Source organism: Mustela erminea, chromosome 20 (genome assembly GCF_009829155.1).
Source record: "Mustela erminea isolate mMusErm1 chromosome 20, mMusErm1.Pri, whole genome shotgun sequence".
Lineage (NCBI taxonomy): Eukaryota > Metazoa > Chordata > Mammalia > Carnivora > Mustelidae > Mustela > Mustela erminea.
Window position 1 is genome coordinate 4,077,914 of NC_045633.1, and position 23,268 is coordinate 4,101,181.

Here is a 23,268-nt window from a genome sequence, read left to right on the forward strand (position 1 = left end):
AAAGACAAGAGAAACAGCACTAAAGGTGAACTCAAAAGACCTGCACTCCAGCCCTGCCTTTCCCACTGAGACGCAGGTGCTTTAAGACAAATCCCTGAACCTTGCAGTTTTGGCTTCTTTGATATTCATGATACCTCTGAGGGGCTCTGCTGAGGGTCCAGGAAGGGCTCTGTTAAGGATCCATGAAGCGGGGAATGTAATCCTGCCTAGAAACACAAAACACTGTGACAAGCCACCAAATGGCAAATGCGACCCCTCTCAAAAAAGAAAAAAAAAATCGTATGACCCCACTCTAAAGCAGGTGGTAAGCAAAGGACTTTTTTTTTTTTTTTTTTTTTTTTACTAAAAACAAGCTATTTTTAATCCTCCAAACTTGTCTCTGGCAAACGTGAAGGCAGTAGTGATAAATGGCTGTGGTTTGCAAGTTTGGATACAAAAGCTAGGAGGGATCTAACTTGTCAGATCTGAGATAGAGGAAGAAAGGACAGTTCTCAAGGAAGGTGAGGGAGCATGATGCTCTGGAAGCTTCGGCCAAGGAGAAGCAGGCAAGGAGACAAGTTGTGGAAAGCATTTTTTGAAGCTGTGTGCTGTATGAAGTGTCATGCAGAACTCTCTGTTGTGTCCCTACGAAATCTTCAGTAAGATCTACATCGCTTACTAATGCTTAGGGAAGCGTGATTTCTTTTTCAAGGGATGTAAAGAAACCCCAAGTCCTGCTTTAACTGTATCACAAGGTGAAAACTGAAGTGATCCCTAAGGAGAAGGCAGTATACATGCTGTGGGGACATCCTTGGCCTCAGGAAGTTCAAAACTACAGAGAATGGGACATTTTTATTACAGAAATCATTAAAACTTAATGTGACAAATATGCTAAAGGCTATTCTAGAAATACACACGAAGTACTGTATTACACACTGGAGGGGGTAACTAGCTCTACCTGAGAAATCTAGGAACATTTCACAAGGTAAAATGTTAGTTGGACAGATGGAGAAGTAAAGAGGAAATCATTCTGTGAGAGCTAATAGAATCTGCCTTGAAATAGTCATGTCTCTCTTGACTGCTGTGGATAACACAGGAAAAGAGGGCAGAATCTTACAAAAAGCATATTGGCTGAGATGAGTGAACAGGCAATAAATTAGAGCACTAAAAAAGAAAATATAAACGAGAAAAGAAATCATGATCCACATCATAACCGTGAGATTAGATTACCAACATGAAGAAAATTTTAAAGCAAAGAGGTTTACGTTGATGATAATAAAGTTACAACCCACACGAAGCTCTAACTATCATAAACGTTTATATACTGGGGGCATCCGGATGGCACAGTTGGTTGAGCATCCGACTCTTAATTTCAGCTCAGGTCATGATGTCAGGGTCATGAGAGCGAGCCTTCTGTCAGACTGTGCTCGGTGGGGCATGTGCTTGAGATTCTCTCTCTCCCTGTCTCTGTCCTTCCCTCCCAAAATAAATAATTTTTTTTTTTTTTAAAGAAGCTCTGGGGCATCTGGGTGGCTCAGTTGGTTAAGCAACTGCCTTCAGCTGAGGTCATGATCCTGCAGTGCCAGGATCAAGTCCTGCATCAGGCTTCCTGCTCAGCACGGTGTCTGCTTCTCCCTCTCAACCTCTCCCCTCTCATGTTCTCTCTCTCACTCTCTCTCTAAGCAAATAAATAAAATCTTAAAAAAAAAAAAGGAGAAGCTTTGATTCCTTTGATTGGGAGAATGGTATTTAGACAATACCAGGTATGTTCACTGTTACGATATGTTCCGATATTTAGAAAGCGCTAGGTATGTTCACTGTTAGTTACTGGGGATGTCATTACTTCTAGCCCAGTTCAGAGATAGAGAGACAAACAGACAGACATAAACACAGTACATCTATTTCTGGCATTTATCTACCAATATTAAAAATCATGACTTCACACTGACAGATCCAATTCCAATCCAACAACACTGGGTTTATTCTGGCCTTCCCTTTTTCTACATTTTCCCTTTTTCTAGCACGGAGAAACTTATCTCTCATTATCCACAATGCATTTCCTTATTAAGATATACATAAAATAGTCTCATAATTATTAATCTTTTAAAAGCCAGATATTTGGGGTGCCTGGGTGGCTCAGTCAGTAAAGGGTCTGACTCTTGATTTCAGTTCAGGTCATAATCTCAGAGTTGTGAGATAGAGCCCCACATGGGGTTCTGTGCTGGGTGTGGAGCCTGTTTAAGATTCTTTCGCTCTGTCTCCTTCTGCCCCTCCCCCCAGCTCATGTGCTCACTCACTGCATGCTCTCTCACATAAATAAATAAATAAATATTTTTTTAAAAAAACGGGTATTTTGAGAAGTTCTGTTTCTGAAACATAAAAGGATGGTCTTTTTGATTTGATAAAAAGAGAGGAAAAGGAAAGCCCAAAATACACACTGAAGAAGGGTCCCACAGATATAAAAACAGATTTTCCAGCAGACCAACAAGAAACCCCAAGTTCACAGATGAGAACTCTCATTCCCGTTCAAGCCCTCTTCTGGCTTGAACCTCACATTCAAATGCTGGTTTAGCAGATCCTAAAATTTTCCATTCAAAATTACTTTGGCTCACGAATTGGAAACTACTGATCACACTATCTTCCAGGAGCTTCCAGATTTATCCTTTCTACCTCCTAACTTTTCTCTCATAATTTCTTTTCTCTCCTTTTTATTGTCTTTTTATGCTGCATGCTGGGGCAAATCATCACAGATGTTATGTTCAATGGTGTCTTTTCAATGATTTAATGTATCTGGAGTTTTTTATAGCAGTGTGCTCTTTTTAAGATATTTAATGGTTGCTTCTCATATCAGCCTGTAAAATGTTTTTTGAATAATATTTCTTGTCTAATGGCCATTAAAATAGGAGTTTTGCTTACTTTAAGGTCTTTCTTTTCCATATTTTCCCATTTCCCTGTGTCTTGATTTTTCAGTTTACTCAAATTGCTACCAACCTCTTAATAATGTTATTTCCTAAATATATGGTGATTCCTGAAGGTGTGTTTATCTTTCAGTTGACAAAAAGAATAACCTAGAAGCTCCAAGAAATTCTAAGAAATAAAAAATGTAAAATCAGTTACCCATAAAAGAAAAAAATAATCATATCATCAGACGTTTTAACATTGATTATCAGAAGGCAGAAAAGCAATATCTGTGAACTTCCAAAAGAAATTATGTGGAATCCAGACTTCAAGCTCTAATCTAACCTAAGAAGAACACCAGTGGCATGAAAGAAAAAGCACCAATTTCATGAAAGGGGCTGGGCGGGGGGAGGAGGAACACCTAAAAAAATTAGTTGAAGAAACAAAGGAAAACATTAAAATCATAAAATTGATAGTTTCAGAAATATTCTATAAGAGGAGAGCCTGTGTGGCTCAGTTGGTTAAATGACCAACTCTTGAGTTTGTCTGGGGGTGGGTGTGATCACGGCAGTGAGATGGAGCCCCGAATCCGGCTCTGTGCTCAGCAGGGAGTCTGCCTAAGATTTTCTCCTTCTGCCACTCTTTCTTTCTCAAATAATAAATAATCTTTAAGAAATATATGATCAATAAGAAATCACTTACGTTAAAAAGTCATGTTAAGAAAAATAAGTACTTTAATTACTTAGAAATTTTAAAAGCCAGGATACCTGGCTGGCTCAGTCAGAAGAACATGGAGCTCTTGATCTTGGGGTCATGAGTTCAAGCCCCATATTGGGTGTAGACAGGACTTAAAAAATAAATGAATTAACTTTAAAAAAAAAAAATTTTTTAAAACACGCCTGCTATCATTTAGGATATCTCAATATAAGGACAGCATGGCGTAATGGAGTAAAGTCTGAATTTACGATCTCAGAGATGAAGCTGAGAGACTCCCAGAATGAATCACAAAAGGACCAAAAGATTGAAAGTCTGAGGTAAACCCAGTTCAGAGAAATAGAGAATAAATACCGAGATTCCACCATTGGTCTATCAGTAGCTCAAGAAGGAAAGAACAGAGGGGATAAAATAAGAAAGGAAATAATGTGAGAAAATGTTCTGCCAGGTGGAAAAATATAAATCTATGAATAGCCAAACTATGCACAAAATGTAAAAAGTTATTTTTTCAGACATTTAAGAATTCAGAACACTGACCTCTTATAAAGCAGAGGGTGTTGGGGGAATGGCAGTGGGGCGGGTAGAGGGAAAGAGAGAGGGAATCTCAAGCCGACTCCATGTGAGTGCAGAACCCAACAAAGGGCTCGATCTCACGACCCTGAGATTGCGAACTGGGCAGAAATCAAGAGTCAGACACTTAACCAACTGAGCCACACAGGTGCCCCCTCATACCCTCATTCTTAAAAAATAGTGAATGGGCTCTAAGATAGAATGGAACTAACCTAAGAGTACAAGAGGGGGAGACTCCTGACCATTTTTGCAGTGCGTAGTTTATATCCAAGCTGGGCGTCCTAGGGATTCTGGGGCAGATGTCTTTATATATGAAGAAGGTGGAATTAGGAATCTCAGTTGGAAATACAATCAATCTTAGGGAAGTCACAAAGACGTGTTTCTCGGGTTCTGGGCAGGGAAGGGGGTGGGAAAGGAAATTAGAAATTCGACGACAGGGACACCTGGGTGGCTCAGTGGGTCAAAGCCTCTGCCTTCGGCTCGGGTCATGATCCCAGGGTCCTGGGATCGAGCCCCGCATCGCATCAGGCTCTCTGCTCAGCAGGGAGCCTGCTTCCCTTCCTCTCTCTCTCTCTCTGCCTGCTTGTGATCTCTCTCTCTCTGTCAAACAAATAAAATCTTTAAAAAAAAAAAAAAAGAAATTCTACGACAAAAAAAAAGTCATATAAGAAAGTTAGGATCAAATATGAAGCCAACTAAAATGTGAAGTGATTCTGAGCATCTGATTCTATGGATTCGAAGAATCTGTTTCACCCTGATACCCTGGAACACTAATCATCAGGCCCGCGGTTTCACAACATAAAATCGTGTTTTCTTTTCATTTGTCCTATCATATTTCTTGGCTATGCAATGAAAGATATTTATATTATCATAACTTTGTAAGTGGTGTTTATTCATTTTCAATTTCTATGCTAAACCTATTAGCAAAACGTAAGAGTTATCAACCTTGAGATGCACAGAAGCTGGGAGGCAGACGGAAATAAAAAAAATATAAGAGCACTAATTTCCGCAGCTTGGATAGTACCAAGAGATACTGCCTAAAGATAACAGAACAAGAAATTAAATTTTAAAGATGATTACAGGGGTGATCGCTATAAGAACTACAAATAAAAAGGCAGCTAGTTAGATTTGGGGGTGGGATTTTAAATAAGATCGTTCCTTAACTTTCTAAATCAAGCCTCAGTAAATACTGCCTGTGTATGATAAATTAAAAAGTGAAAGTATAAAAATATGACTGAAGTTAAGAAAGCAACAACCAGAATACTCAAAAAGGGAAAAGGTTGAAAAATAGATTATTCTGGGGAGTAGAATGAGAGGCAAAAGTGAAAGACTCGCTTTTCCTATTATGCCTTTCTGTACTGCTCAACTTTTTTTTCATATTTGTGTTCTAATTTAGTAATGATTTTTTAATGTGTTAAAATATTAGGGCAACCACTGAAAAATAGAGTAAGATCTATAATTTCCAAAACCCAATGTGGAAAAAATGAACCAAAGAAACTCAATCAATGCAACAATATGCAGCAGAATGTTGGGGGGGGGGGGCAGCAAGGGGGGCCGTAGGCAAAGAACAAGGAATTACAAGAAACAGAAAATATAAAATAGGATGGCAAAAAGGAAGCAAAACTCCTAAAAGGTAAAATTGATCAAAAGGTAAATCTATTGCACTAAAGGAGAGAAATATATTAATTTAAGAAACAAATTTACAAAGGGTTTGGATATATTATGTATGCCATGTTAATAGCAATAAAATAAAATTGGGAAGGCAGGGATGTCCTCAGGAGAAGAGGGAACAGAGGGTTGTCTATTCTTAGAGCCACAGGAGTGAGGTGAGCAGAATCAGAGCCGAGTCTAGCCAGGTACAACAGGAGTCCAGCTGTGACTGAACAGGGCCAGCCCAGGTCCAACCACTTTGTTCGAGAGAGTTACAGGCGGAATTGTGTCCTCTTCCAAACTACATGTTCAAGTCCTCATGCCCAAGACCTCAGAATGTGGCTGTATTTGGAGATGGAGGCCTTTAAACGGGTGCATAAGTTAAAATGAGGTCATCAAGGTAACCCTAATCCAATAAGAAAAGGAAGGCCGTGTAAAGATGCAGGGAGAAAACGGCCCTCCCAAGTCAGGGAGACAGGACTCCGAAGAAACCAGCTCTGCCAGCGCCTTGATTTTGGACTCCAGAACTGTTGAAAACGTAAATATCCGTTGTTTCACCTCCTCAGTCTATGGTAGTTTGTTAGGGCAGCCCTAGCAACCTGATACAGAGGATCTCCTCTTCTTATTAATGATACTACAGTTAGAGAATTCACATGCCAATGAAGTGGACAGAATAAACAAGTGATTATAGGCAGAACTAAAAATGGGTCTAGCAGGTTCCACTTTGTTGGTTTTTGTGCTCTTGGCAAAGGATAGGAGTGGGAGATGAGCTTGAAATTGAGCTGAAGCTATAGCCCTGGTTATCTTTCACTGACATGGTCATAACGTAGGTAGAAAATGTTGGTAAAGCCGGGTTGCCTAATCCTGTTACCTGACAGCCACTGATCGGTGGCAAACAGAACCAGCACAAGTAAAAATCCGGGCTCAGTCTCCTGATGGGTTTGTGAATTAGCTTTCTAGCAGTCAGACAGTTCTCTTGGTTGCTTTTCTTATCCCTTGCTGTTACCAGGAAAGACTGGGCCTGATTTTAAAATTCAGACAATAGAAGGGAGTCAACAAACTACATCAGTAATCTCCAATTAAAAGACAAAGACTCAAAGTAAGGAGAGGCTAATCAATGGACCAGAATAGAGTCCAGCAAGACCTACACATATGCAATCCACTCATTTTCAACAGAAGGACCAAGTCAATGCAAAAGAAAGAGAAGAATTTTTAACAAATGATGCTGGAATAAATGAATATCCATACAGGAAAAAAATATAAAAGAATCTCCACCTCTGCCTCACTGTATATGCAAAAATGAGTTTGAAATGGACCATACACAAAATGCAAAAGACACAAAGCCCCACTTTTTAAAAGAGTGAAATACTTGAACAGAAACTTCACTTGCCCATATGCACATGGAAAGTGCTCATTGTCGTTAGGGACAAGGAAAAGATAGAGACTCTTTGTTTTTAAGTCCTGCTACCCAGCTATGGGGTGTCCATTCTTAAAACAAAAATATCTCCCTCGAGAATTTGGAGGAAATAAAAGAGATAGAAAGCAAGCATGTTCATTCATCATTAAGAATGCTAATTGGCAGGTTTTTTGGAGAGCAATTAGGCAGAATTTAACATCATTTTACCTGAAAGTAAAATGCATGCTTTGACCCGTGCTATTGATTACAGGGATAATCTAAAGAAAATTCCTCCCCCATCCCCAGCACAAAGGCACATGTACAAGTGTTTGCTGTAGATTTATATGGGAGAGTGAAAACCTGGAAACTCCCTAAAATGTCCACTAGTATGGGGACCGGTTAAGTAATTTATGGTGCTTCCCCTACTCATATGATGGATGCAATCGTTAAAATCACAAGGTAGACCTGTATTTACTGACATGGGGAGATCTCAGAGACATATAGACCTATTGCTAAGTGAAAAAAGGGAGTCACCAAACAATGCAAATGCTCTATTTACATCATTAGAGACTTACAGGAAGGTGAACATTTTTGTAAGTAAAGGCAAAGGTAAATTTCCGGAAGGAAACACATGGGAACCTAAGAGTATTTGCCTCTGTGCACATAAGGGGTAAGGATACTCACCATCACTTTTTACTCAATATGAATTGTTTATAACTGGAATGCGTTTACCCATTCTCCATGTAATTAAAAAAACAATAAAAACTGCTTTTTAAAGTACCAAATATTAATTATTAATGAAACTAACTGGATAGGGTTTTGCCCCACACTCTGCTAAAAGCCTTACATACATTATCTCACTGAAACCCACAAAATGGACACCTGTGCTCATTACATAAAAAAGTGGAAGTTTAGAAGATTTTAACGGTGCTCATTGATGCCTGGGTGGCTCAGTTGGTTAAGCAGCTGCCTTCGGCTCAGGTCATGATCCCAGCGTCCTGGGATCGAGTCCCACATCGGGCTCCTTGCCCCGCAGGGAGCCTGCCTCTCCCTCTGACTCTGCCTGCCACTCTGCCTGTGCGCTCTCTCTCTCTGACAAATAAATAAAATCTTTAAAAAAAAAAATCATCTGAGGAGTGTGTTGTTGTTGTTTTTTTTATTCTGATGGTTGGACCTCATCTAGAATCCACAGGACCAGAATCTCTGTAGGTGGGGCCCAAGCATCTGCAGTTTGCAGAAGCTCCGAGAGGTGATGCTGACATGCAGCCAGCATGGAGAGCCAATGGTTGACATCATTCTCACTGCTAGGTCACATTGCTAGCAAAAATACAGCATGGTGGAGAAAGGGGAACCTTCCTACACTGTTGGTGGGAATGCAAGCTGGTGCAACCACTCTGGAAAACAGCAAGGAGGTTCCTCAAAAAGTTGAAAATAGAGCTACCTTACAACCCAGCAACTGCACTACTGGGTATTTACCCTAAAGATAAAAACATAGTGATCCGAAGGGGCACATGCACCCAAATGTTTATAGCAGCAATGTCCACAATAGCCAAACTATGGAAGGAACCTAGATGTCCATCAACAGATGAATGGATAAAGAAGATGTGGTATATATACACAATGGAATACTATGCAGCCATCAAAAGAAATGAAATCTTGCCATTTGTGACAACGTGGATGGAACTAGAGGGTATCATGCTTAGTGAAATAAGTCAATCAGAGAAAGACAACTATCATATGATCTCCCTGATATGAGGAAGTAGAGATGCAATGTGGGGGGTCTGGGGGTAGGAGAAGAATAAATGAAACAAGATGGGACCGGGACGGAGACAACCCATAAGAGACTCTTAATCTCACAAAACAAACTGAGGGGGGCCAGGGGGAGGGGGGTAGGGAGAGGTTGGTGGGGTTATGGACACTGGGGAGGGTATGTGCTATGGTGAGTGCTGTGAAGTGTGTAAACCTGGCAATTCACAGACTTGTACCCCTGGGGCTAATAATACATTATTTCTTAATAAAAAATTTTTTAAAATACAGCATGGCTACACTGCCCCTTTAAACACAGAAAATTATAGCTACAGATAGAGGTAGACGTAGATGGTATAGGCATAGGTCTAGCCGTAGGTATAGATACATAGATGATTAGATGTAGGCACACACACATATTGAATATATCTATTTTTTCCAATTATGGATGAAGAGCACCTTGAGTAGAAAACGGACCGTGCCTTGTTCTCCCTTTCTGCTCCTTCCAGTACGCCCATTCTCCGTGTCTGCCTTCTGGAGTGGCCACCGAAACTCCTGAGGTTTGATACATGAACTATTTAAGAATCAGACAGCACAGGCACTGACTCCATCAGAACGGACCCTGGACTTAGCCCTAGAGCAGGATTCAGGCTTTAACCTTTTGGCCACTGACTCCTGAAGAGGTGAAAGCTTTCCCCAGGGAAAGCAGCAGTGGAACGCCACTTGGCGGGCTCAGGACAGTAGCTGTTTACTAACCAGTATGGAAATAGTTCCCTACTTTAACAACCACTCCAGGAGTGCCAGCGTCTACTCTGCCCAGACCAAGGTCTGAATGGTGGTGGTGGTGGTGAGTGTTTTTCAAAGGTTGTTCTGAGACGGTCTTCCTGCCACGCAACTATTTCATTTCAACTACTTCCACCCAAAGTCTTGCTTCTTGAGCGTTGGGAAGAAAAGAGCGAGGCTGGCAAGGAGTCTGCGATCCACACGGGGCTGCCCCCACCAGCCGCCATGTGCCTGGCAGCCCCCCGCTCCCAGCCCCCTCATTCCCAGCTCTGAGGGGGTTTGTCGCGTTGCTGTTTACTGCCATGTTTCCCTCCTGAAGTGGCAGCTCCAGTCGTGCTTCCTAGATAATTTCCAAGATGCTAATTGCCACCTGCTGATTTCCTGTAAACACTGTACTTTACACATGTGATTAATCAGAAAGCTGTGGACTGTTCTGAAGGAACGTGTGTGCCTGCGTGTGTGTGTGCGCGCCCATTTCATTACTGTGGTGAATTTAAATCACAGGCGATGTTTGCTCACAAAGCCGTATTAGCGAAACGGCAGGGAAAACAAAATTACAAAACACCATAAACTGCAAGTTCACAGACTGTATAAACAACAATTCGAGTCAGTCCGACAACTCGCTGAGTCAATCCTGGAACAGAGCAGCAGGCACGGAGCATCTCCAAAGGAGACTTGGAATCATAGGTGCTTGTGTTTCTTGGAGAAACCAAAACTGAAAATCTTTTCAAGGGTTTCCGGTAAAGCACGTTCTCTTTGGTTTCGAGATCAGCCTTGTACCAAATCCTAGTCTTCCACTGATTACCCATAAGATCTCTACAAAATACCTGAATCTTCAAGCTGCCCTTTCATCATCTGTCAAATGGAGATAATTTCCAAGTCATCTGAGATAACATGTAAAATACTTCTTTTGCATATTAGTCAGATTGTTTGGGTTGTTAGTGACAGAAATTTAATTTAAAACGGCTTAAGCAAAGCGAGAAATGGAGTGGCTCAAAAAACAAAGACCAGGGGCTCTGACTTCAGGTGCTGTTGGATCTAGATGCTCAAATAATGATTGTGGAACTCTAGGACACACTCCCCATTTGGGGGCCCTGCTTTCCTCTGTGTGGGCCTCTTTCTCAAGTAGACTCTATTTATGGTGAGCTGCTACCCTCACCAAGAGCCTCACACATACATCGTACCTTCCCAGCAACTGCAGAGGACTGGTATGGACAGCACCTCCCTCGGGAAATGACCCACTAGCCCACTCTCAGAACACACAGTTCAGGTGTGGTCAGGGCGTATTTACTTAGACCCTATTCAAACTCCAGAGACAGGCACAGAACCAGACACGTACATGAAGATGCAGCTGGACCTCTGGCCTCAAAACCAAACAAGACAGTTTGAAGGACAGCCAGCCCTACTTGACAGTATTTGAAAGGGAAAAATCAAGGGTTCTGACATCAGGATCTGAGTTCCAGGACGGATGCTCAGTCTTCCATATAAGCAGGTATACTGGGTGATGAGAGAGAGAGAGAAAGGTTTGCTTAACTCAGACAGAGGAGTTGGTCAGCCCTTCCTACACATACCCACAGAAGATGAGTCCATTTCAGTCCTAGGCCAACAGGGTAAAGTGGGCAGTCCACGGACCCAAAGCCAGATACATTGGCTAAGGTAACAGTTTGCCATTCTCTGTTTTTAAGCCTCTCTGAAGGCTTATGGCACTTCCTACAAGAAACTCTCATAATATCCCCACCAGCAGTTCTGGTCTTCAAAGTATAGGACTCATCACTCATTATCCTACCACATCACTTAGCCTTTTTATCCCGCTCTATCCACCAGTGGGGCAAGATGGAATCCTCTGCCCCTTCATTTCCACTGTCCCTCTTCTTTGATTTCTCCTCTGATAGGAAGAGGGTCCTTTAGTGTGATAATACATCAGGCATCCTATGAGAGTTGATCAATATGAGCCATACGGGTTTGATGTCTTTAGGTGCCTCGCTCTAAAAAATGGGAGAATCCAAAGGAAATGGGTCTTATCAGGACAGATGAAGGGAGCAGGTGCGAAAGAATGCTAGCGGCTCTTGTGGGGAAAGGATGGAAGGACAGAGATCAAGATAAAGGGGATTGCTGGTGCCCATGAGAGGCAAACTTAGCCTGCCTGAAAGGTAATGCACATAAAACAGAAAGGAAGTGTTGGTAGCAGCCTTTGGACGCTGAATCTCTTCCTGACGGGCTGGAGGAGCATTAAAGTCCTTTCTATAACGAACTGAATTTATTCACCTTTCCAGTCACCGTGGGTGAAAGGAACAGAGCTAGACACAGCACAGAGTGATGGAGAAGAGCACGGACTCTGGATTCAGACCATCTGGATTCGAATCTAGGATCCTACACTCTGTAAAGAGGACACCCTGAGGATGCTATTTAACGTCTCTGAGCCTCAGTGTCCTCGTTGGTGAATAAATATAATAATGGTATCTACCTCCCAAGGTTGGCATGAGAAGGAAATTAGTTAATATGTGCATAAATTATTTAAAACAGAAACTGGCTCATGATAAGTACTGAATTTACATGTTAGCTTTATACAGACAGCAACCTGGACTCCCTTCCTTCAGGGAACCCCCTTGTTTGCATGTACATGGTTGATTGGGTGAATACCCCAGGACAAGTGTTGAGTCTCTCTACAGATTCACAGAGGCAAAGCGGGGGTTCCGAAGAGCGGTGTGGCTGGCACTGAAGGAACTTTGATTTGTTCACAAACTGTTACTTGCTTTTGCTGTACTTGATTTTGATGGGAAGGTCTTTTCTTCTGTTTGGCAGTGTTGCAGCAAGCTCTTCCATAGGCTTACTCTGAAAATAAGAAAAGGTCTGCAGTGAAATTTTCTTGCTCTACGCTGAAAAGACTCAATTACAAGGGTGAGCTGGGTTGGTCACAGGACTTAAGTGACATCAGCCTTTGCTAACAACTGGGAAGCAGCGTCACAGGCAGGCACTGGGGCCAATAACAGGTGTTCCCAGAACTCCAGATGCAAAGGCTGGTTAGAACCCTGAAGGGTTATTACCTGGGGGTCAGAGAATCAGAGATGAGAGTAGAGAATGCACTAGAGGCTGGCTTCAGCATGTTTTTCCTGAAGTGTGCTTGCAGCCATGGTAGCCCATTGTATCTTGTCAAGGTCTTTATATTCTTTAATCTTTATGTTCTGACATCCCTGATCTCCCTCCCGCTCCTTCCCCCTTCACCAGTTACCCACTCAAGTCACTTTGCCTTACTGCATGTATTCCACTCCCACTCATCTCTCGAATACCTTTTCCTTACCAACCCAATTCCTGCTCCCTCCTCAACATAACTGAATTTCACTCCTTCTTTAAGGTTTGCTTTGTGACCACCTCCAAACCCTCTGCACTGATACTCATTACCTGACACAGTCATGTGGAGTTCTATACTGCCTTATGACACCCCTTCAACTAGGGCCTTGTAAGATAGTAAACATCCATTAGTTTCACCTGGAGAGCATCCTTCATCCCTTCTGCTGGTAGTAACACCTCCCCAATTTTTCTCTGGGGGAATAAAAAAAGCCCTCCCAAATTCTTGGTCTTTGGGACTCAAAAGGCTCAGCCTCGGGACGGGGACGCACGTGTGACTAAGACCTGATCCATCATGTATTCCATTCCCCTGGTCACAGTGACTGGTTCAGGGAGGAGCACATGACCCAAACCAACCCCAGGAGTTCCGGCTCCAGGAATTTTGCTAAAACCACTGAAAGAAAGAGGAGGGAGGACTCTCTCACAAAAGACCAGCAGCCTTTTGGAGAGAAACCTCCTGAAAATTAGACCACTTAAGAAAAAGGCAGAGCTGATGAAAGGAGGGAATAAGGTGCTAAGTGATGATCTGGATCTCTGGACATAGCTATGTCTAAACCTAAACATCTCCTAGACCTTTCAGCTACATGAGACAATAAAATCCTGCATTCATTCATTCACTCATTCGTTCATTTGACAAATATTAACAAAAGGCCTACGGTGTGCTGGGCACTGCTCTAGACACTAGAATACATGAGGTTTTTGTTTTTGTTTTTGTTTTTGATTTTGTTTTTACTTAACACAGTATAAGCTAGATTTCTTTGCTTGCAACTGAAATCGCCCTGGTCAATGAAGTCTTCATGTTGCTTCAGTCACGCAATGTTACACAACCTCCTTCATGTGAATGCCTTTTTCCCAAGTAGATCATACATTCACTGAGAATAGAAACCACACCTCATATTTCTCTGTAGTATCAACTGTGTTATGTACAGTAGCGAATTAGTTGTTAAGTCCATAAAAAAGGGCTACATTTATTGGGAACTACCACTGGTGGTATTGATTCAAATAGCACAATTCAGAAGACATGTCTAAGGAGATTTGCCGATGAGTTCTGATTAGACCCTGGCAGCCAAAAGATATCTGTGCTCCATGAGCACACACATGGCATGATGATGGGATCAACATTAATCCACAAAAAAGGAATATATCGGAGGACTGACTTGTGATGTCAGAACATATGCCAGTACCTATCTCTGCTCCTAGTCCAAATTCCCTGAAGTGACCCAAGAAAAGATTTGTTAAATAATAAATATATAACAATAATGAAGATCAGGAAAAGATACACAATGGACCATAAGTTCTGAACAGAAGAAGAAATGAAAACATGTGCAAGAGGGGACTGGTTGTGAAGACGGGAGTGGTTCTAGGGGAAGTCCAAATTCAGAATAGCAAGCAGTGGGCAGTGAACGGTAAAGTAATTGGAGAACTAAGTTCAGAGCTACTGAATGGTCAGCTCAGCCGCTGACACTGTTTGGCCATGGGGGAGGAGGCAGCAACTACCTTTTCCTACAGAATAAAGCAGTGACTATGGACACAAAGGAGGAAGGTACAGGACACTGCCACAAGCATCTTGCAACTCCTAGGAAAGATTCAAACCAGAAGAAAAGCTCACTCTAACTGGAAGCACACCCACTCCCTTCTAGGAGCTGAATATAATCAAAATCACAAAGAGGTGAATATCTCTCAAATATGAAAAGCGGGAGGAACAAGAATCCCTAAATACATTGCAAAATCTAATCTAATGGTCCTTTCTTTATTCTCCTCTTTTTAAAAGATATATTTAATTTAGAGATAGAGCAAGGGTGGGGAGGGACAGGGAGAGAGGGAGAGAATCTCGAGCAGACTCTCCACTGAGCACAGAGCCCAATGTGGGGCTTGATCTCATGACCCTGAGATCATGAACTAAGCAGAAATCAAAGGTCTAACACCTAACTGACTGAGCCACCCAGGTGCCCTATTCTCCTCTTATTTAATCTAACAGCCTTTAATAAAAATGACTATTCCCTTCTTCTTGCAACACTTGCTTTCCTTGGCTGCCATGAGATCACATTCTAGTCATCTAACCTATTACACTCATTATCTCTACTCAGTTTTCTATGTGTTTTCTAGAGCTGCCATAACAAAACACCACAAACTGAGTGGCTTAACAGAAGTTTATCATTTCACAGCTCTGGAAGCCAAAAGCCTGAAATCAAGCTGCCAGCAGGTCCATGCTCCTTCTGAAGGCTTTAGGAAAGGATCTTTCCTAGCTTCCTGTAGTTCCTTGGCTTGTGATAGCATAACTCGTATCTTTACATGGAGATTTCCCTATATGCATGTGTCTATTTTCAAATTTCCCCTTTTTATAAGGACACAAATCATACTGAATTAGGTGTCCTACTCCAGTATGGCCTCATCTTAACTAACTACATTTGCAAAGAGCACATTTCCAAATAAGGTCTGAGGAACTGAGTGTTAACACTTCAATATAAGAATGGGGGGCACAATTCAACCTAAAACAATTCTCTTCCTTTACTGTCTACTCAACAATGGGGTAGTGTTCTTGGGGCATGGGCCTTCCTTCTCCTCCCTTCTATATTTGTGCTCCTTCCCTATGTTTTCATCAAATCGGATGGCTTTAAATATATGCTAACAACTTCCAGATTTGTATTTCACTTCTGACTTCTTCCTTGAGGTATACTCAACTGTCCATTTGACTCTTACATATCTAACAGAGACCTCAACATTATGGAATCCAAAACAGAATTAATAATTTTCACCACTTCTCCACTCCAACAAACAGGACCCCACTAGATCTCCCCATACCAAAAACCGTAGTGCCATCAACCAAGATGCTCATATAAAAAACTGAGGATCCTCCCTTTCTCTTGAGCTCCACAACCATGCTATGACAAGTCCTAACAGTTCTGCATTCCAAATACGTAGAATGCATCCATTTCATTCCACCTCTGTTGTCATACCCAAGTCCAAGCCATTACTAACCTTTTGCCAAAAGTAAATCCACAGGCCTATATCTCGCCACTCATCTTTACTCTTAACCCCCTCCAACCCACCCTCAATATCAGTGTGATTTTGGTAAAGTATACATTTGATCATGTCACTCAGTAGTTTTAAATCCCTAAATGTCAATATTGTAGAACCAATTACATACTCCTTACCATAGCCCGTAAGGCTCTTTGAACATGGTCTGGCCCTTGCCTACCTTCATCCTTACTCTGGACCCTCCCCTCCTCTTGCTTGTTATGCTGCAGCCACACTGGTCCCCTTTTGGTTTGTAGAATACTTCATGCTATTTCCCACCTCCAGGCCTTTCCATACTCTTGCTGTTCCCCTTTCCAGGAAGGCTCTTCCATATACTCTGCACATATATGGATCTTTCTCATGCTTGAGTATCAAACATTAGAATCTCTTCCCTGATCAAATTTCCTAAGGTAACCCCTGCCTAGTTACTGTCTGCTCTATCACCCTATTCATTTTACTTCTAGTATTTCCAACAATCTGAAACTATCCTGTTTATTTATATGTGTACTTGTGTATTATTTGTCTTCTTCTCCAGTCTCCACTAGAATGTAAGATTCTTAAGGGCAGGAATCAAGCCTATCCTTTACCACTGTGTCTTCAGTACTTAATACTTCACCTGAAACATAATTAACATCTATATACATATTTAACGAATGGGTGCATGAATTAAAAAAAAAAAAAAACCCGGCCCTAGAAACCCTCTTACTCAAATCCCTGTATGCTGAGTGTTCTCTTAGCACACTACTTCCAGGAGTCTACATGAGAGAGAATTCTTTTTCCTAGAGACAGAGAGATGCCTCCACTTTCTTATAGCAACGTTTTGTTTGCATTGCATTTTCTTTGTACTGCCTTCATCATAAAGTCCAAATTCCTTCCAACCTGTCTATACAACTTCATCTTCCACTACTTCCTTCCCTTACAATAAGGTCATGGCCCACTCAACTTCATATCATTACATAAAAACACCACTCAAGCTTATGTTACCTCTCTTTGGAATGCCTTTCTTGCCCCTCCTGCTAAACAGGCTTCAAGATTGACTCCAAGAAGCTTTTCCTGGTAGCCAAAGAGGCTATTACTCTGTCATGTCAGAGGACTTCATGCATACCTCTACCACATTGACTCCAATATATGACAACCCAACACCTCAACATAGTGAAGCTAACAAATTACAAAGATAAAATCCTGAAAGCAACTTGGGACAACTGGTCCTTAACCTACAGACACATAAGCCTGGCAGCAGACCTGTCCACAGAGATGTGGCAGGCCAGAAAGGACTGGCATGATATATTTTACATGGGAAAAATATGCAGCCAAGAATGCTTTATCCAAGAAGGTTGTCTTTCTCTAAGATAAACAAAAATTAAAGGAATTTGTGAACACTAAACTAGCCCTGCAAGAAATATTAAAGGGGGCCCTTTGAACAGAGAGAGAGAGAGACCAAAAGTAACAAAGACCAGAAAGGGACAGAAAAAATCTACAGGAAGAGTGACTTTACAGGTAATACAATGGCACTAATTTCATATCTTTCTGTAATTACTCTGAATGTAAATGGACTAAATGCTCCAGTCAAAAGACACAGGGGATCAGAATGGATAAAAAAACAAGACCCATCAATATGCTGTTTATAAGACTCATTTTAGACCCAAAGACAACTCCAGATTGAAAGTGAAGGGGTGGAGAACCATTTATCATGTTAATGAACATTAAAAGAAAGCTGGAGTAGCCATTCTTGTATCAAACTAAATTTTCTTTTTATTCTATTTTTTTAGAGATTTTATTTATTTATTTGAGAGAGAGAAAGAGAGAAAACTCTATAGGGGGGAGGGGCAGAGAGACAAGCAGACTTCCTGCTGAGCAGGGAGCCTGATGTGGGGCTCAATCCCAGGACCCTGAGTCATGACCTGAGTCAAAAGCAGCTTAACAGACTGAGCTACCCAGGTGTCCCAGATAAACTAGATTTTAAACCAAAGACTGTAATAAGAGTTGAAGGACACTAGATCTAATACATGACAATTCTGTGATTGATTTTCCCCATTTTACTCTTAATACTTTGAGTAAAGGGGTTATGTCTTATACTTCTCCCACTAGTACCTAGCATGGTGCCTCATAGATATATAGAAAAAAAAAATTGTTGACTACTATATATGCATATATAGTTTAAATTTTTTCATTATTGTTTTGCTAGTGGAGTGAAAGGAACTGGAACATTTTAACAGTTGTTATTCTGTCAGCTATTTGACCATCATTAATGAACCAGTGGGAGAGGTGATTTTAATTTGTGAAAATGAAAAATATTTCAACTAATTATGGCTTCGTTAATAAATCATATTTGATAATATCGTATCTAAAATAGGCACACCAATATACAGACTCAGCCTTTTCAAGTCCACTTTTCCATTTTTAAAGAAATGGATAAAAAAATTCAGGGCACTAAAGAAATGAGAGGGAACTGGCATTACTAGGAAATTCTCTAAGTCAGATTTTTTAAAGAAACTTAGCGTAAGCATAGATAGCACTTCTTAGATCTATTTAATGTATAGTTAATGTTTACTTTTGTGGTAACCTTACTTTTAGCCAACAGGATTTAAAGCAAGGTATAACACCTATGGTTGCCAGCCAAAGGGCTTGTGGATCAGCACCTTGGACAGAGGAATGGTCTGTAAAAGGGCACTCTATAAAACGGGCTGCAATGTCAGATATACTATTAAGAAAAGACTGGTATGAACATTCCTCTAGGGATCATTTGAAGACAGTGATCCTGGATGTGGGTCAACTCAGGGGACAAAGTCTTATGAAAACAACCACTCTTCTTTACTTGTCCTCAAGTAGTATGATCTGCTTCATACTTCAGACTTATTGACCTCTATTGATCCACTATTTTTTCAACAATCTGATCTTCTCAAGTCACCAACATTGTCACTCGAAAGTAAACGTAAACACCTAATTAGAAAACATGGAGGATATCTGTTTTTACCCATCCAGCATCTATGACCCCTTTTTCTTTGTAAACCACCTTTCAAAAAAATAACTGTTTTTAAAAGATGGTATTAAGGAATTCTTGATGTTAACAGGAAGCATTTGATGGTATTGAAGTTATGTTTAAACCAAGAGTCCCTATCTTTTAGCGATACATTCTGATAGTTACCAATGAATAATGTGATGTCTGGGATTTGCTTCAAATTATCCAGGATTGGGGGTGGGTGGGTAGAGACATAGGGAGAACAAAATTGGCCATGAGTTGCTAATTGTTAAAACTGGAAGATGAGAATATGAGAGTAAATTCTATGTTTTTATATTTGATGGGGCAGCTGGGTGGCTTAGTCGGTTAAGCCTCAGATGCTTGATCTCAGCTCAGATCTTCTTTATCTCATGGTGCTGAATTTAAGCCTCATACTGGGCTCCACACGAAGTATGGAGCCTACTTAAATATATATATATATATATATATATATATATATATATGTGTGTGTGTGTGTGTGTGTGTGTACATATATATTGCTGTGCATTATTGAGAGGCCATCAAACAAAACCAAACCAAACAAAAAAGACAACAAACTACTCCTAAAGATCTTATGATCCTACATCTGCAAGATAATGAACAAGGCCCAGTATTCTCTGCTCCAAGAGGAAAGTGAGGAGGTTAGGCTTTACCTTTCCCAGTTAATCATCCGCAGATCAGATTTTGTCTTTTGGAAGTCCACGTTATGGAATAGAAAGTCCAGCTGTCTACATATGGTCACTTTCTTGAGGGGCAAGATGTTTCAGGAAAGCAGTTTCTAAGAAATGAAACTGTTCATGCACCACCCCTGACAAGAAGCAGCTGGGTGGCCTAGAATTGCAGGACCTGAGGCTGAGTGTGGGAGGTGGTTGTGATGGTGAGCTGAAGGTCAATGCACTAAAGTTCTAAGTCAAAACAAAAACAAAACAAAAAAAACACTGTTTAAATATAAAATGGGCTAAATAAGTAGAGGGAACTAAGATACAATGCCAAGTGCATTAGGATGGAGAGGAGCTAAAATATGAAGAGTGTGGAGAGGTACAAAAGGAAGACATACCTAAATATTTGGGGGGGCATTAAGGAGCCAAAAGAGAGCATGAGTGATAAAATGAGAAAAGGGATGTAAAAGTGCTTCAAAATTTGTGAAAGTGTGTACACATGGCAAGAACTAGCAGATGAGGTCAAGTGCCTACTCTGTGAAGCACTGCTCTAAGCACCTGGCACATACAGCTTAAAATTTTTAAAGAAATAAATAAATAAAGTCCTGCTTCGTTGAGCTAACATTCTGGTGGGGAGAAACACATAAATGCATTTGCTAAGTGTGTGGCTCCCACCTGGCTGTTTCACTTGGGCAGAAAATGTGGCCTCCAGCTTGCTGCAGTCCCCACCATTCCCCACTGTCTTCTATTGTGCCTACTTCGCTCATTAATGTTACCTGCCTGGGCTCTGCAGGCTTGTGAATTTGTGACCCGTGTTCTCCGCTGTCCCTGAGCAGCTTGTGATGCTTGCCTCTCCTAAAACCACCATTTGGCCCAATGAGTAGCTAAAGGACCATTTTCTTATCTGAATCTGAATCCTGAGTTGCCACTAACCTGAAGTTACCTTGGGTGGTTACTTCACCACGCTGAGATCTCCGTGTTCTCAGCTGTAAAGTGGAGGCATATATCTGTCTTATAGGGCTTTATGGGGACTAGACATTGCCTAAGCAGCCCTTACTCCTCCTTGGGATCTCCTCCTTAGCAATACTTCTTAAAGAAACTTACCCAGACCTCCCGACTATGTCAAGTCCCTCTAATATACCTCTAATATACAGAGATCCTGCCACCATGTTCCTCTTCTGGGTAGTACCTGTTGCAGTTACAATTCTACCTTGGTTTATTTGATTCTTTGATTCACGCGGGCGTTCCCAACAGACTTGGAAGCGCAACAGTGGCATGGATCCTGCTTTTGCTCACCCCCTTCATCATGCCTATCGAGCACAAAATAGATGCTCAAAAAGCACGAAAGGGAAAGAAAGAAAACTGGGCAAAGACAACCCCTGGCGTACACTAGGTGTCCCGTAGAGTCCCTCTGAGCCTCCGTCACCGGATGCCGGTCACATACACGCTACTCCTCGCTTCTGGGCTGCTGGAATTTGTAGCCCGAGTTTTGACTAAGACTTCTGCCAAGAAAGGAAAGTCACGAAGCTTTCTCTTGTAATAGGCCACCTGCTCCTAGGACGGGGACTTTTGTGTTTTGCCCACGGATGTACGCTAAGTGCCTAAAACCCTGCCTGGCACCTCCTCAGTAAAGGGATGGCTGGGGGGGCGGCCGGCATCGCTCGGAGTTTCCCCGAAGTTGGGCGGCGATGACAGCTCCCCCCCAGCAACCACAGCGGTGGGGAGGGAGGAGCGGGGACTCTGGGCCAAGACCCCCCTCGGTTCACGTTCCGCTGCATCAACTCCCCCGGAGCTGGGGCGGTAGGACCCCCAGACAACGGGGCGTCCCCCACGCCGGCCCAGGAGTACGGGAAGGAGCCGACAGCAGGGCGCCCGCGGAGGAGGGCGGGAACCAGATGCGGCGCCCTGGCCCTGCCTCTGCGGATCTGCATGGGGCTGCCCCAGGTGCTCCCACACTGGGGGGACAGACGGGGCGCCCCCGCGCCGCCCCGGGGGGACGGAACGGGGCCACCCAGATCCTCTCGCAGCGGGGGACAGACGGGGCGTCCTCGCGCCGCCCCTGGGGGACGGAACGGGGCCACCCAGATCCTCTCGCAGCGGGGGACAGACGGGGCGTCCTCGCGCCGCCCCTGGGGGACGGAACGGGGCCACCCAGATCCTCTCGCAGCGGGGGACAGACGGGGCGTCCTCGCGCCGCCCCTGGGGGACGGAACGGGGCCACCCAGATCCTCTCGCAGCGGGGGACAGACGGGGCGTCCTCGCGCCGCCCCTGGGGGACGGAACGGGGCCACCCAGATCCTCTCGCAGCGGGGGACAGACGGGGCGTCCTCGTGCCGCCCCGGGGGGCCTGGACGGCACCGCCCCAAACGATCCCCACGGGGAACCAACAGGGAACCCCCAGGCCGCCTCAGGGGCTCGCCCCTGGAGGACGGTTGGGGCGGCCCCGCGCTGCCCCTAGGGGACGGGACTGGGTCGCTAAGGGGCTCCCGCAGCGGCACAGCAGGGACCGAGCGCCTGAGCGAGGGCGGCAGTCCGCGACCGTCGCCGCCCTCAGACGACGCTTCAAGCCTGTGTGCGCCCTCTGCGACAGACCCCTCCGCCAAGCAAAGGAGTCCCCGCTCCCTCTCCCTTTTCCGCTGCAGAAAGGCCTTTGCGGCGCCTCCCCAGGAGCGTCCTTCACCTCAGAGACGTCGCCCCGCCTCCCAGACTGCTCGGCCGAGGGAAGCCTCCCACTCTCCTTTTCCACACTGTGCCGTCTTCTCCCGCGCAACGTCCGCTCGGCCACCGACTGTGTGTCCCTCCGCCCCGCGAAGCTTCTCCACGCCCCTCCTCGTTCTTCACGTCCCTCAGCGGCGGGGGCGCTGCGCCGCGCGCTCTCGCGAGAGTCCACCGCGCGGCCCTCTCCCTCAGCCCCTCGCCCGCGAGGAAGTCTCCCCGGACCCCGCGGCGCGCGGTCGCGGGCGGCGCATGCGTGGCCGCGGCTCCCAGCGCCCCCCGCGCAGTCCGCGGGCGGAGCGGACCAGGCCGCGCACGGGACCGACGACCGTCCCCTCCGAGGGCTCGCGGGGTCCCGCGGTGTCTTTCCCCTCAGGGGCCGAACCGCCTGGCGGTCTTTTCCGTGGCGTGCGGAGGGTTGCTGAGGACTGTCGGGACCGCCTCGGGCCCTAAAGAGCCCGGCGCTGCCCTCGGACACGGCCGGCCCCACAGGCCACCCGCAGCGGCCTGGGCGCGCCGCGCGGGCCGAGCCTCGCTCCTCGAACCCCGAACCCCCGGGCCGGGCGGGGCCTGCCCATGCGGCCCCACCCACCCGGGGCCTCGCCTCGCCGGAGCCCAGCCCCCTCCCGGCCTGCCGTCCGCCCCCGCCCACCCCTCCTTCTGCCCCCCGCCCCCACCCCCGATTTTCTCCGGGTTCCCCGGCCTTGCTCTTTCGGACCTTGCACTAAAAGACGTGCATCCTGGAAAACCACATCGTGTTTGGAGAAGAGGCCGGGTTTGGGACCTTAGGGTACGCG

At 44.1% G+C, this 23,268-nt stretch overlaps 1 pseudogene; it reads right to left on the minus strand.

Moving 5' to 3' along the window:
• Positions 1-9,735: 9,735 nt before the first annotated feature.
• Positions 9,736-23,225, minus strand: LOC116581189 (annotated as a pseudogene).
• Between the last annotated feature and the right edge of the window lie 43 nt (positions 23,226-23,268).